This window comes from Spodoptera frugiperda, chromosome 23 (genome assembly GCF_023101765.2).
Source record: "Spodoptera frugiperda isolate SF20-4 chromosome 23, AGI-APGP_CSIRO_Sfru_2.0, whole genome shotgun sequence".
NCBI lineage: Eukaryota > Metazoa > Arthropoda > Insecta > Lepidoptera > Noctuidae > Spodoptera > Spodoptera frugiperda.
In genome coordinates, this window is record NC_064234.1 from 5331678 (window position 1) to 5346820 (window position 15143).

The 15143-nt window shown below is 34.0% G+C and overlaps 1 protein-coding gene across 2 annotated transcripts in view; it reads left to right on the forward strand.

Moving 5' to 3' along the window:
* The window catches only part of LOC118266873 (NAD(+) hydrolase sarm1), a 70277-nt gene that overhangs the window by 7900 nt on the left and 47234 nt on the right, over positions 1-15143 (forward strand). The gene's annotated exons all lie outside the window — the stretch shown is intronic.

Here is a 15143-nt window from a genome sequence, read left to right on the forward strand (position 1 = left end):
TATCTGAAGACGTCCGTACAATTTAATAGCTCACGGCATTCCGTTAATTATCTCGAAGTAGGTATTCATTTGTAACATATGGTTGTTGTGGTACCTTCATGTGGTTGAATGGTCTAACCATAATAATATTATAACAAGCTAATTGCTTTCTGGGACGAGCAGTGTCGTCTGAATGGTTTGTTTTTGAACCGAGCCAAAACTTGTTTAGGTTGGGTTGCTCAAGTCGTATTTCGGCACGGAACATTGTATTGTCGTTTATTTTATTTATGCAAAGACTTGAGATGCAGTTGAATAGAAACTGTAAAGAATTAGGTAACTATTTTAATTGTTATGACATTAGTCCACTAGTCAAAAATTCAACATCAACATCTACAGTTATAATTCGTTAGAAAAATAGGAAAATACCTGCTGAGAAAATCGTGAAATATCATGCACTTTTTCCTTATACATAGATTATTTATGCAAACACTTAAGATGGAAATAACTATGCCATCTTTATTTCAAGCTATTGAAGAGTAGAAGAAGAAACGTTTATCCTAAAGTTAATTAAAAAAGATTGTTTTTCATGCATTTACGTAACTAGAATAATAAAGTGTACTATTTTTATATGATGAGATTTGAAAGATGCTTCTCATGAAACAAGATTGTAATCATATTAGACTTTAAAACAAACAGTAGCTACATATAATTAAAATAAAAACAATACTAGATAGATAAAGATGACTTTAGAAAAAGAGTTTTGAGTACTTTCTGATTTGGTAGCAATATTGGGATAAAATGTTATACTCTCAAAAGGTGAACTTTCCAATTAGATTTAGATGTAGATTTCAGACATGATCGTCCCACTGCAGGGCAAAGGCCTCCCTACCTTTCAATGGTGATAGACATTTTCAAATCGATCAATCGTTATATATTTATTTATTGCGCAATATACATACATAGAGGCATTTTATACCACTGGTATAAGCCCTGTAAATGCGTAGAAATTGGTCTAATTACTAGTTTAGGAACCCATTGAATGCAATCAAATGTTTTTAATATTCCTACAGAAATATAAACACCGCTTCGAAACTGTGATGATAATATGCCATTGAGTTTCCGTAAATTTTTCGTTCAAATGTCCTCACATATTCATTACCATTCGTGATACTGTACTTACCTAAAGGTTACTGGACAGGTTTCACGATGATCTAATCATAAAGCTAATGCATATATTATGACTATCGACTATCAAGGATCATAAACTAAGATAATCAAAGTATAAATAAATATTAGTGTAAACGATGCTGCCTTCTGAATTTTAATTAATTACAAAAACACATTTATCACAATGTCGGATGAAATGTTTCGTAAATCTTTCATTTGAGGCAAGGACTCATTTAATTTGGGTTGTGCATTCAGTATCCTTAGTACGAGTTAACTTTACGTTGAACGAAAACGAAACGAAAGCATTTTCGGTGTTCTGATTGGCTGGCGCGAATGAATCAACCAATCAGAGCGCCCTCGTTTCGTTTTCGTTCCACGTAAACCAAACTCATACTAAGGGTGCAGTTGACAAAAATACACCACCATCTAAGGTTTTGTTTCTTTTTTTAAAAGAATATTATTTACCAGTAAAGAACTAAGGATAAACGTCCAGTAAGAAAGTTAAAGCTATCTTCTTCAATTCATAGGTCATTTCAAATAATTATGTTTACACATCGATTATCATATTACCTTAGCATTTACGTGAGACTTAGTTGTTTTGTATTTTGTATCAAGGTTTCAAATTCTATATGTACGTATCCATTATATATGATCCATATTCCATAATATATGATCTACTATGTTTTCTTATATCGGTAGTAATGGTAGATAGCTGTGTAAAATTTTAAGTAAATCACGGTTACGACATGAGGGTGCTTTTCCACCAGAGATGTGCTATGCTACGTTGCTGTGGATGTGATTGGTATCCACTTATCATATTCATTAGTAGACATAGCTTAGCACTGGTGGAAATGGACTCAACTAAGATATGTTGTTGTACGAAAAGGTGCTAAGGATCTGTGCTAGGGATGCTTTCCTGCTATGGATGGCTTCGCATACTCGAGCTGCGCATCTTCCTCGCACAGCTACTTTATGGTTGCGCATCTTCTACGTGCAAATCAGCTACAAAACTTAGTATCATAGTTTCATAGCTTAGCTATTATATCTTAGCAGCAAAGCCACATAGTATATCTCTGGTGGAAAAACACATTGAAACTCAGTACAAGTGAGATCTTTACCAAAAATCTGACTCACATTTTCTATTTGTATGCACTGAACGTTTTCTGCCTGCTTTCTATCCCCTCTGTCTGGTTATTTATCTGAATTGATTCACCGATTCCGCTTATATGTGATATTTTCTCGAAACCCACGCGTATGCCGGGCGTAAAAATTAAATGTGAATACGGGAATACGGGGATACGTCACTGGGGTTTTAAATATAGGTAGATAGTTTCTTTGAAACACATTCTCGTACAGATTTCAGGGTTTCTGATCCTGTCTTATTCACACATGTCATTGACACAGCGAGGAAAGTGACCGAGTGGTTTTGATTCAACTCCCTCCACTTTTTGGAGAGAGTCCAGACGTTTTCCCGAAATAACTTCGACTGTTCCGACTTAATGCAAGATTTCATTGGTTGCAATAGTTCGTTCCGCTTACTACTACGCCTGTGTGCGTACGTCCCAGTTTACGTCGCCGTCTAAAAACATATGTTTCTTAATCGCAGTGTAGTATCGGAATTGTCGCGTGGATACGGAAATTTTTCTTTAAAACTGTCCAATTAAATTGTTACACAATAACTATTACTATCAAACAGCTAGTATAAATATGATTTTATCAACGCATACAGCACAGATTCGAATCTTTTAAATAGTTTTAGGACAATTATATTTTATGTATGTATGTCGTATGTATGTGCCTTTAAATGTAGGTCAAAGTGTAAATATAAAAAATATCATTCAGAATAAAACCTAATAACATAATAAAATTACATTCAAGATATTTTAATTGCCAATAAGAAGGAGTATTAAGTTTTACTAACTCTTATACTGAGAATTTTCAATAATCGGTGTTTACCTTCAAATATACATAGGTACACAATATATGTATGAAATCATTTCCATATAAAGATTGTTAGCAGTCCATCATTGACGTTTAGCATAACTTCTTATACTAACTAGTGATAATAACTCCATATTATTTATCTGCCATAAGTATAGTATGCAAAATGGTTTTCAGATAATAAATTTAAGAGTGAATCTGTATAGAGGCAATAGCTTTTCTTATGGTAAATTGTATGTTTTTAACAATAAATATTTGGTTAGTTGTTAATAGTAGTGTTAAGTTCAGAGTTAAGGTTATAACACACATAACAAGCAGCGCTCCAACCAAGCAATTAACTTGTCATTTAAATACATTTGATAACATCAATACAAAAAAAAATGCTGACGGCGGGTGGACAGCGCACCGTCCTCTTGAGCTGTAGTTGAAGGCCCAATTACCCTTCCCAATCCCTGATTCCCCAACAACCCTTAAATTTCTAACCGCCAAAAGGCCGGCAACGCACTTGTAACGTCTCTGGTGTTTAGGCTTATCTATGGGGTTGCGGCGATCGCTTACCATCACGCGATCCATCTGCTCGTTTACCGGCTTATAAAAAAATCTGATTAAATTCATACTCAGCAGCCACGATCAGACATTCATCAACAACTTTTGATAGTTTACTCAGACTCATCTATCACAACACTTTACTAGAACCGATTTAAATACTTTAGCTATTCGTGTAACTAGGTTTCATTATTTTAAGTGCATCGATAGCATACGCCAACGGCTGACCTGTCGTAAAATGTTTATTTTATATGCTATGTCGCGGTCGGTAACATGAATTGTTCAACTAAACGTATTGCTGTGGTCTAGGTAAGCGATTTTATTTGAACACCCGGATCCCAGGTTGATTGATTGATTTCCAATTGTTTGTTTACATGGTTTATTAATATATTAATTTTTATTTTGTGGTAAAAAGAAGGTCGCACCTGATTGCATCCAACGTCTAGGACATTGAATGTATTCAATTATAATTGTATTATGTTTGGCGATTTAAAGATTTAAGTTAAAGATCATTTGTTTGCCTGAAGTCTGCCTCGTTATCGAGTGGTCGCTATTGCGACTGCTGCTTTCGGGGTCTCGGGATCGATACCCGGGTGGGGTAAAGTATTACTGGATTTTTTCGGTGTTTTCGAAAATTTCTCAGTAGTTGCACGGAGTGCGGAATTGGACTTATAACACAAATGGTGAAAAGTGGATGTACATTATATAGCGGCATTACATGCCGTAATGTGCACCTCTGCCTACCCCTCCGGGGATAAAAAACGTGACGTTGCAAAAAAAATGACAAAAAGTAGTATCAGCCAGAAATTCATTCAAAGTATAGTAAACTTTTCTGCTAGTAAACATTTTTTATCTTGTTTATAAATCCAGATGAATTTTATTATAATATATGTAGAATTATATATTTATATTATGTAGATTTATATCGTCATCGCACAAATGACGTCTAGAACACAATTAAACTCATCGATAACAAAATCTATTTAAAACAACATAAACGAATCTTACATACACTCAAATTCTCAAGTAACTAATCACTTTTACATACAAAATTGCACTCCAATATGATTGTAATAGAGTACAATATACTGTGATTTAATAGCATGATGGTATAAATCGACACAAAAACCCCACTTCGCGGCACTCAAGGGTATTTTGCTTTATCATTTAGCACAATAAAGACAGCCTTGGGCGATAACTTGGTTTCAACTACCTTATTTTATTCGACAACACCATTGAATTACTCCATCACTGTCTATATTACGAATATTTACATCATGATTTACTCACGTAAATTAATAGAGAAAAGCTCTACTAGTTTCAAGTCACAGAGGGACTGCATCATGAGTAGCGTGCACAGACGCGGTGACGTTGCGCAGCCTAATAACTGAGAGCTTTTCTCCATTAATTTACGAGTGTAAACCGTGATTTTTAGTTAATTTATTATGTCTCACGATAGTTACGAGTATTTATTTGCTTTTTGAAGGACAAAAATTACCAAAATGATATTTTTCGCGTTATTGACTAATAACCACCTCGTTCTTTCTCTTGCTTCAATCCACCGGTAACTCGCAAGGTTGTCCGAAGCCCCGGAGTACTTACTTAATGTCAAGTATGAGAGTGCTTTTCCACCAGCGATATACTATGTAACTATGCTATGAAGATGTAATAGCCAAGCTGTGAAACTATGTGACCGTTTCCACTGATACTAAGCTATATAACTGTGCGAGGTAGATGCGCAGCTCGACACATAGCACGTATCTTTCGATATAAAAAACAAAGCTTAGCTGAGTCCATTTCCACCAATGCTATGCTAACATGAATATGATTGGTGGAAGCCAAACGCATCCACAGCAACGTAGCATAGCACATCTCTGGTGGAAAAACACTCTAAGACTAATCTTGTGCTCTTGACACTAAACTATATATATGCATGCCCCACGACGTTAAAGGAAAATAATACGATTAATATATGAAGGTTGATTAAAAATTCCGTCTATTTTTTAAGAACTGACAACATTGACTATTTTTAGTATGGTAAAATCAGACTAGTAAGATAAGGTCAAAAATAATAAACCAGTCTTCCTCCTTTTTAGATGACACAAATACCATTTGCATGATATTATGAAACTAATTACAATCATAATAAATATCGTCTCACCTTTTATCCTCGAAGGGGAAGACATAGGTTGTTATTACGGCACGTAATGCTATACACACTTTTCACAATTTATATTGTAAGTAACATAACATAAGTATCGTCAGCTTTTAATGCAGAAGTACTTATTTTATATGTACTTAATTAATCGCTTACCATCAGGTGACTCGATTGGTAGTTTGCCACCTATTCAATAAAAAAAATATAACACCCACTTTTCACCAGACAGATGATATGAGTCCCAAGTAATAGAGAGTAGAGAGACGCAATTCCGGACTCCCCCGGAAAAGCATAGAAATCCCCACATCTGAAGCAACAAAGAAAAAAAAAGTAAACAAGGAATATACAAAATTACACATACGAGTAAAAGTCATGAAAAACCACAAATACAAAGAATTGGGAAGGCCAGTGGAAAATAATATTCTCGTAAATCGGTGATGGCCTTGTAATTTTAAGACATACGGGTATTTTAACAAGACGAAATTTCAAGAAAACATTTTTAGGTCACCGAAGTCTCGGAAAATGATTGTTCTCTTTTCACAATGTAAAGAAACTGAGCTAATTTCTCGCTTGTCAAATTGATATATTGATTAGTTTGAACATACGATGTTTAGAACACAACTACTTCTACAACCACTAGGAACTTAATTGTCGACTAAAAAGGTCTAGATATTAAATATCTTTAAATCTAGGCTGTAAAGATATGCTTGTAGGTAGGTGTTTCCTTAATTACGAATCTAAAACGGTCAAAAATATCTACGGCAGGACCGGATGGAGACACAGGTATCTTGTAAGTTTTTTCGCATACCTAGGTATCGCATACTAATTCAATCTGGGAATGCGTTATTATTATTTTTTTTAGTTTGAATTTTGGGTAAGTTTTTTGAGCACCTGTATCAAATACATACTTGCTACCTCTAGTTTTTTAGAACACAGTAAAAAGGGTATTGAATCTTTAAGATTCAATATTTTATTAATATTATAAATGCGATGACACGATGTTTATTACTCTTTTCACGCAAAAACTACTGAAGGGATCGGGATGAAATTTGGAATAAGAATAGATTATGGTCTGGAATAATGCATCGGCTATTTATCCCATGGGAACGAGGGTAAAGCCTCAGTCAGAACCTAGTATCTTTATAAATCACAAAATGAATTGAACTCAGTGCAACAGTTTAGTTACCAAAATGTAACACACGAATACATTTCTCACTTCATAATATTAGTTAAGCTGTTACAATCAAAATACTTTGCAATATCTATACATATAATAAAATCGTAGAAAAGTGCTGTCTGTACATTGAAAATAAAAATAAAAAAAATAGCAGGGGTTATTGTTATGTCGATGTCGAACCCAAAAATGTAATTAACTTTTTTTTTGTCTGTTTGTCAGTTTGTCTGTTTGTCTGTTTGTCTGTTTGTCTGTTCGTCTGTGCGCGCTAATCTCAGAAACGGCTGATCCGAGTTGGATGCGGTTTTCACGAATATATTGTGGGATGCTTAAATTTACATTTAGTGTTTGTTTCATGTCAATCGGTTCATAAATAAAAAAGTTAGTCAAATTAAAGAATCACGTCAAACATTCTATGCTTATACCATTAATCTCCGCAACTATTTGACGGATTTGGTTGAAATTTGGTACAGATATAGTTTAGAACCTTAGAAAGGACATAGATATATTTTTATTTCAAAAATCAAAAAATAAAAATAAGAAATAAATTATTTATAAATAATTCTATGTCGATCGTTACACGACTTCGGTTCATGTTATTGTTTTAATTCATCGAAAAAAGTAAATAAATAGTAAAAAGGTATGAAAAAAATAATATCAATATAATAAAACATTTAGTACAAAGAAAATGCTCTAACGGAGTATAGATAATTCTATGTCGATCGTTACACGACTTCGGTTCATGTTATTGTTTTAATTCATCGAAAAAAAGTAAATAAATAGTAAAAAGGTATGAAAAAAATAATATCAATATAATTAAACTTTTAGTACAAAGAAAATGCCCGAACGGAGTATAAATAAATAATCCAAGTTGGGATCGAAATAGATCGCGCTATGGTTTCGTTACATTCATTTGGTTGGGTATCGGCCGAGCGCTTTACTATCGTAGAAAAAGTGTATTATCAGTCGTATGATTATTTGTCTGTAGTGGTCCTGCTGTTTCGTATATTCTAAATTGGTTTCGTTGTATTTGTCAATTAATAAGTTTATTTGTTGGGTTTTCCTGGTTTTTTGGTTAAACTATTTAACGTAGGAGTTTGATATCGATTATTAGTAGTTACTGTAGTTAGTTTTTTTAATAAAATTGTAAGTCTAATTTTTTTTTAATTAGATTAGATTTAAGTCGTTTCTTTTAAATTATTTAGTTTAAGCTTGGTTATTATAGCATAGAGGATAGGTTGTAATATAGTTTCTTTTTTAATTGTTATAAATTCGTAATTCGTAGCTTTCTTTAGTTTTAAGTTAGTTTAAGTCCGTTTTTAAACTATTTTTTCAATGCCCTAAGTGAGTATACATCTATTAAATTCAAACGCAGAGCTCATTATGTTGATTTTTGAAGAGTTCCCTGGAATATCTTCCACATCTCATTTTTGAAGAGATCCCGCGAGATCGGGAACTATGTGGTTAAAACCAAAAATTTGCCGGAAGTCACTATTCCACGCGAACGAAGTCGCGGGCAAAAGCTAGTAATGAATAGTTATAAAATAGTAATAGCTTTTAAAATAGCTATCGTAATATTAATTTTGAAAACGTGCCAACTAATATCTTGGAAGCATGTGAATAGGTATTCTTTCGAAATTTACTTTGTTTGTCTTGGGAAAGTCCAGAAATGTAATTTGGGATCGTGATTAATGTTTGTACTTTGATGTTTTTAAAGCCAAAAACATTTGTCAAACAATACTAATTACCTACCTTATTTTTTTAAAGCGGTTTCGTTGGTCGAGTTTGTCGCAAGTGCGACCGCCACAAATGGTGGATGTACATAGTATATAGGTATAGTACAGTGACATTATGGCATACCCCTTCAGGGATGAAAGGCGTGACGGCGACACTTTAATTAAGTGAATAAAGGAATAAATCACTCGTCGCTTCCTGTACCCTTCCCGCGAATGTCTTAAGAGCCAATCGGTTAGGATTAAGACTACTGTACCTGTTCATTCAAATAGTATATACATATGTTCACGCCTGTCTCCAATGGGGGTAGGCAGAGACAATGGATTCACCTTCTATATTTCTTTCATTCAAATAGTTATTCACAAACAGGAAACTACTTTCTGAAATTTTGTGATACGCTCTAGAAAGCCACCATTATTTTCTAAATTCTTGGTAACAGAGAACAGCCGTAAAATCAATTAATTACGCTTAATCGAATTAGGTTTAGCCGTGTTTTACCTAAGATTGTTCTAGACTTTCACTGCTTATCTTTCCTAACTGTAGAGTAAAGTAAAAACATAATTTTGGACGTTATTTTCACATCATACATTTATTTACAAATTTACGTATACTAAATTACACAGCTTATGCCATTGTGTTATACAGTCAATCTTGTTATAAGTCAATTATTAAAAGCAGAAAAAAATTGAAACGTAATACGACATCAGCGATAGTTTCAATAGTATTAAATGCTGACGATATACTGATAAGTAACTTGTAACGTAACGTAAAAAATATTTTATTTTGAAAAGAAATTTAAAAAACAAATTCTTTTAGAAGTCTATTCTACGCGGAAGAAGTAGCAAGCAACAGCTAGTCGATAAATAAGAAAAGTAAAGTAAGACCCATTCTTGCACGGTACGATTAAGATATAACTAAAGAAATCACAATCGTAGTCGTGTATAAGGCCATTGAAAGAAATCTGCGCAGTTTTCCTTCTACCACTAACTTTCAAGCAAAACATGACCGATTAAGCATAATCTCTTATCAATTTCAGAGGAAATTCCTGATCTACTTCGCCATATCTTTATCTCGAATCTATGTATTTGTCTTACTATCAAAATATCCGTTTGTCCGTCTGCCTTGACAGACACAGGCAGGGCAGGTCAATGGCGCATGACGTCATAATTTCGGTAAACACATCAGTATTCAATCGTGATACTCAGCTGAGACTGGCATGCAGTTTAGAAGATGCCGCACCCATACATGTGTTTAAAAAAATCTGTAACTACATACCATTTGAATAGAGGTGATTAACTTATGTTTTTGTATTTATGTAATCCGTAAATGGCACTGTAAATGGCATTTATTGTTGAATAAAAGAATTCAATGTCTAAAAGGCTATTCAATGTCTTCGAAGTGATCATATCGATAAATAACTTTAGAATAACATTTATCATCAATCGGCAGTTTATGTTTATAATAACTATCGTGAGACGTAGTAAATTAACTAAAAATAACTGTTTAATCACGTAAATATACTGAGACAAGCTCTACTAGTTTTGAGTCACAGGGGGACTCTTCCTCGTCAGCATCATCCTCTTTCTTCCTCCTCATGTATGATTCAAAACTTGAGAAGTTTTTTCAGTATATTTACGTAGGTAAACCGTTTTTTTTTAGTTAACTTATGTCCTAGTTTCACTGACGGACAGACTAACCGCAACTGCTGTAAGTCTGTCTAATAACTGACTAACAGCAACGGCTGTAAGCCTGTCTGATTTTCGAAATGTTGTAAATAGTGGCCATAAAACCAACCAGTCTTTTACACGCTTGTATCAAAAAACATTTAATTTTGAAGGTTAAATCCCCAAATTCTTAAATCTGTAACCCCCAAAAGATTGGCAATTAACTCTTCTGGTGTTGCGTGTGTCCATGGCGGGCACCGAATGCTTACCATCAGGTGATCTGCTGTCAGCTCGTTGGCCACGATATCCCTTAAAGAAAATCTTTTCTTCATAACATTATGAAGGAAAATTCGGATGTTTCGGTTCAACATGAATCACACGTGTTTATTTAACTGCAATACTCAGAGATTACCAATGAAGCTTTTTATAGAATACACGTACCTAAATACTAAGTCTACATTCAAGAGATATTTTTGGGGAAAATATTCAGTAACATTTGTTGTGTCACCGGTTACACGAGGTCTTCTAAATAAATAATAATGCGATGACTAAATCGCAATTTTTAGATAATGTACACTTGCCAGCATGTCAACCTACCCCTTTCTGTTAAATTTCTTTATTCGATTTTCAACTTTACCATTTCTATATAAAGACGTAAATCCATTGAAAAAAAATCAGACAGATGGATAGATAGACTTGCTGTCGTCTGTATTATGCTATGTCTAAAACGGTTAGGTAATAACACGAATAATAGGATCTCCTTTGTGATGATGTCATTGATAATTCCACCATCTCTATAGATGTACGTGCTCATTATAATTACTCATTAATATTACATGTTTAATATTTGTTTTTTACGCACGACACTGTTAAATATTTACTTTGAATTAAAGTGGTGGCGAAAGATTAGTTTTTGTCTAATAACATGTGCTGTGTTTGCATATAAATAATTATCTAGGAATGATATAGCACCACGTAACCAGGCAGATTCCCTGTGTTCTGCACTGCAAAGCATTTTGTGAAAACAAAAACAAAACACAATGGGTCAAACTACTATCTAGTGTTGAGGTAGATTTAGTTCGCCGCCCGACCAGAACCAGTCAAGGAGCCATCAGACCACCACATATGTGGCCCAACAGGGCTGATGCCGACTCGGAACTGCGGACTACTTAGCGGGCTACCGAGGCTCCAGCTCGAAAAGCACGAGTAAGAACGGGGTGGTTTATAGTCAGTAAGAGTCTGACGCTTCCTCTAGTCTCACCCAAGATGGGAGAAGTCATTGGATGATTTACCACCTCTAAAAAAAGTTTTAGTGATTTATCTGTATTAACTAGACTCGGAAAAATGCACATTCACGTTTGCAAAAACTAACCACAGAACTAACAGGACAAACCACAAAAATTATATAATATTTTAAAATTAGTTCATCTATTACTCATCACTATATTAAAATGGCGATAACTTTAATGTAATAATTATTATGTCGTTCTCAAAAAACTCATAACTATTCAAATTAGCTCCACAAAAAATAATTGATAGATCTCACCACTAGACCAGTTATCAACATTACTCATTTTAAGATGAGTCATTCTTCTAGCTCTTGTAACCCCATATAATATTATACATGTTGTCATGAATTGTTTTAATAATTATTAATACCTTATACCTTTGTATTAAAGATGAAGACTGTATAATTGGCTAGTTTCCTCAGTAAATAATAAATTATATCGACTTTTCAATACAATAAAATATTCAAAAACAATCACACTTTCATTCATAGATTTGATGACTTTCGATTTTTCTAGAAATCTGTCAGTTATTTGACGTAAAAATCATACAAAGTTCAAAAAAAATATGTATAGCTTTTTACGTTTCGAAATCTCTTAGCTCGTTTCGTTAAAACGAGAGGAAGAATCGAACATATTACTACGTATTTCTATTTTAGACACGAAATCTAGCTAAAATCTAATTAAAAGTCCTGATTGCGACCAACACGGAGCCTGTAACCGTCCGGTTTGTAACAAAAGGCGCACCCCTTTATTACACGGGACTGAGTGTCACATTGTAGCGTATATCTTTATAACCCTTCGGGGATTCAAAGACGCTGTGTTATGTCACAATGTTTGAACAGAATGTAACAATGAAATCATAACAAAGTTAGATGTGGCCTAACAACTTTCTATCTGGTCACAGTGGCTATTTTATTCCATTGTTCCCTCTAGTCAAAGCATGGTTGAAACAATGTCTTCTCTGTTATTAATTATGTTGAGATTGTAGTTTATGCTTAATTCTCTAATGTCAACTTGGAGATGTTATTACAAATATCTCTCTTGTTGCCTTTGAGTACTTTGGTTGCTTTTATTGATAGGCTTGGTATGATTCTTCTTAAGTTACTACTACAAAAAAACTTGGATTTTTTGAGATTTCGTTAATGCAATCACAAATACATATATAAAAAATCTAGCAAGGCTTGAAACTCGTCGAGTTCCTCGTCAAACCGTTACGTGATTAAGCCGATAACATAATAATTAATTCAGTATATCTCATGAAAGTTATAATTGAAAACAAACATGTTAAAGAAGTCAATATTGTTTTTAATTTTCATAGATTTCATAGATATAGCTCGAATTTAATCCCAAATACAAAATACGGTCGACTGACTAACATCACTAATGAAAATTGAATGTGAAAGTTTACTCATACTGCCTACACCTTCGAGGAAAAGAGTTGCTATGTTATGACTATGTTCCCATCACGCTATTCAGAAATAGATGTTGTTTTCCAATTGCTCATAGCGCAAAAATAGCACCTTCAATCATAGATATCAGTTCGTCTGTAAACGCAATAGAGAACTATTCCATACTATTACAAGCTTTATATACCTTATCTGTACCCTCAGTATGAATTTGCTTTACGTTTAAAGTAATTGAAACGTGAGCGCGTTTCGGCACTCTGATTGGCCGACTCGAATAAACAAACGTAAACCAAACTCGTGCTAAGGGTTACTGTTTTGCAATGATAATTATCTCATGAACGTTAATGTTCACTACTTTTGCAGTAATAGGCTTGAGCCTATTGGTTACTAGTAATAATTGTAAATTATCAACTGAATAAGACAACGACTCCGGATCTAAACTAAGAGCTCTTATCTTGGCAGTCACACATGTGACATAAACTCGAACAATAGTGATAATTTACTTTACCAGATACCGATCTCTTAATTAGTCACATTCAAATTCTAAAACCATACATCAAGATAGAGTAATCACGTTCATTATGTCATGGACAATGATCATATTAACTGCTGTTTATACACTGCATAATGTGTTTAAACTTAACTAGTGGTCGCCCACTGGTCGCTCAGTGGTCGAAATTCGACCATAAACGATTTAATTTACGATACCACTTAACGTACGTTTAAGGATAATTTTTATTGAACGCATTACTGTTAGTTTTGTAAAATTCAAGTTACCATATTTTGGCGCAACATGAACAGGAAAACTCTATTCATATGAGACGTGAGAATATCATCGCAATGTCGTTCGATATTGACGTTTTGTCAGATATACGATCAGATACTACACATGGTAGCGTGTGTAATGTTTTATTTACTGATTTAATGTACTTTACAAGCATTATTATTGAAAAATATTAGTGTTCTGCACTTCTCCTACACATAAACTATAAGTGTGCCAAATTTTATGCTCCTGCTTCCGCGCAAATTTCGTAAAAAGGGGTTCAAAGTTTTTGCATCACGTATTAATATATAGATACTAGCAATACTGTGTCTCTTAAAGACACTTCGTACCTTGTAACTGTCTAGGTACTAAGAACCGGTCCCCGAATTGTGTCAGTGAAGACATTGCCTAAATGTTGCTTTTAAATTTCACAGATGTATAAGTACTGCAGATCAACCTACTCCAATCTGTAAATACTTTTCATTCAATTTCCGACTTTATTCTAAAACAATAACGTTGAAAAGAGAAACTCGATAGTAGGGGTAGGTTGATTTGCTGCTCATTCTTTGCACATATTTAAAATGTTCTGATGTTATGTAGACTTACCTCAAAGTAAACTATTAGTAGACGTAATGTTATCATTGTTTATGTACAAAGAACTCTTAACATTGTATTGTATTTAGCGAGAAAACCATAGAATATATTCTTGTGTTTCATACTAAGAAGAAAATCCAATCAAGACATTTTCGTATCTGTATTTAACAACAGAAATACGTAAATATCTGTTCGACTGTTTGAATTGGTAATTAGTGTCACACATATACAAACTGGGGATCACCATTCGTGACGTGGCACTCTGTCATTGGCTACAAACATACATACGTAGTTACGTACGTACAGACAACGACGTGATCATCATCGCAATAATTGTGGCATTACGTAATTGTGATAATTTTGTACGGACTAGTGAGCGAAGGGACAAGGTGACACATTGTCCACACGACTTACATATCCGTAAATCACGAATTAACAATGTTTAAGAACGCGAACCGAATATTTAAGCTGACTATTTAAATAAAGATAATCGTCGAAATGTTTTTACGTGTGTAACTCTGGAATGGCTGCACCGAATTTGATAATTGTTCTTTTGTTATGTTCAGTTTGTTACGCCGTGTGGATTGTATGATTGAAGCATAGATTTGCTACTACCCTTGCTCTTTAAGGGATGATAATCATCCAATGACTCATCCCGCCTTGGGCGAGGCGAGAGGGAGTGTCAGACTCTTACTGAATAAAAACCACTACGTTCCTAAATCTTTGAC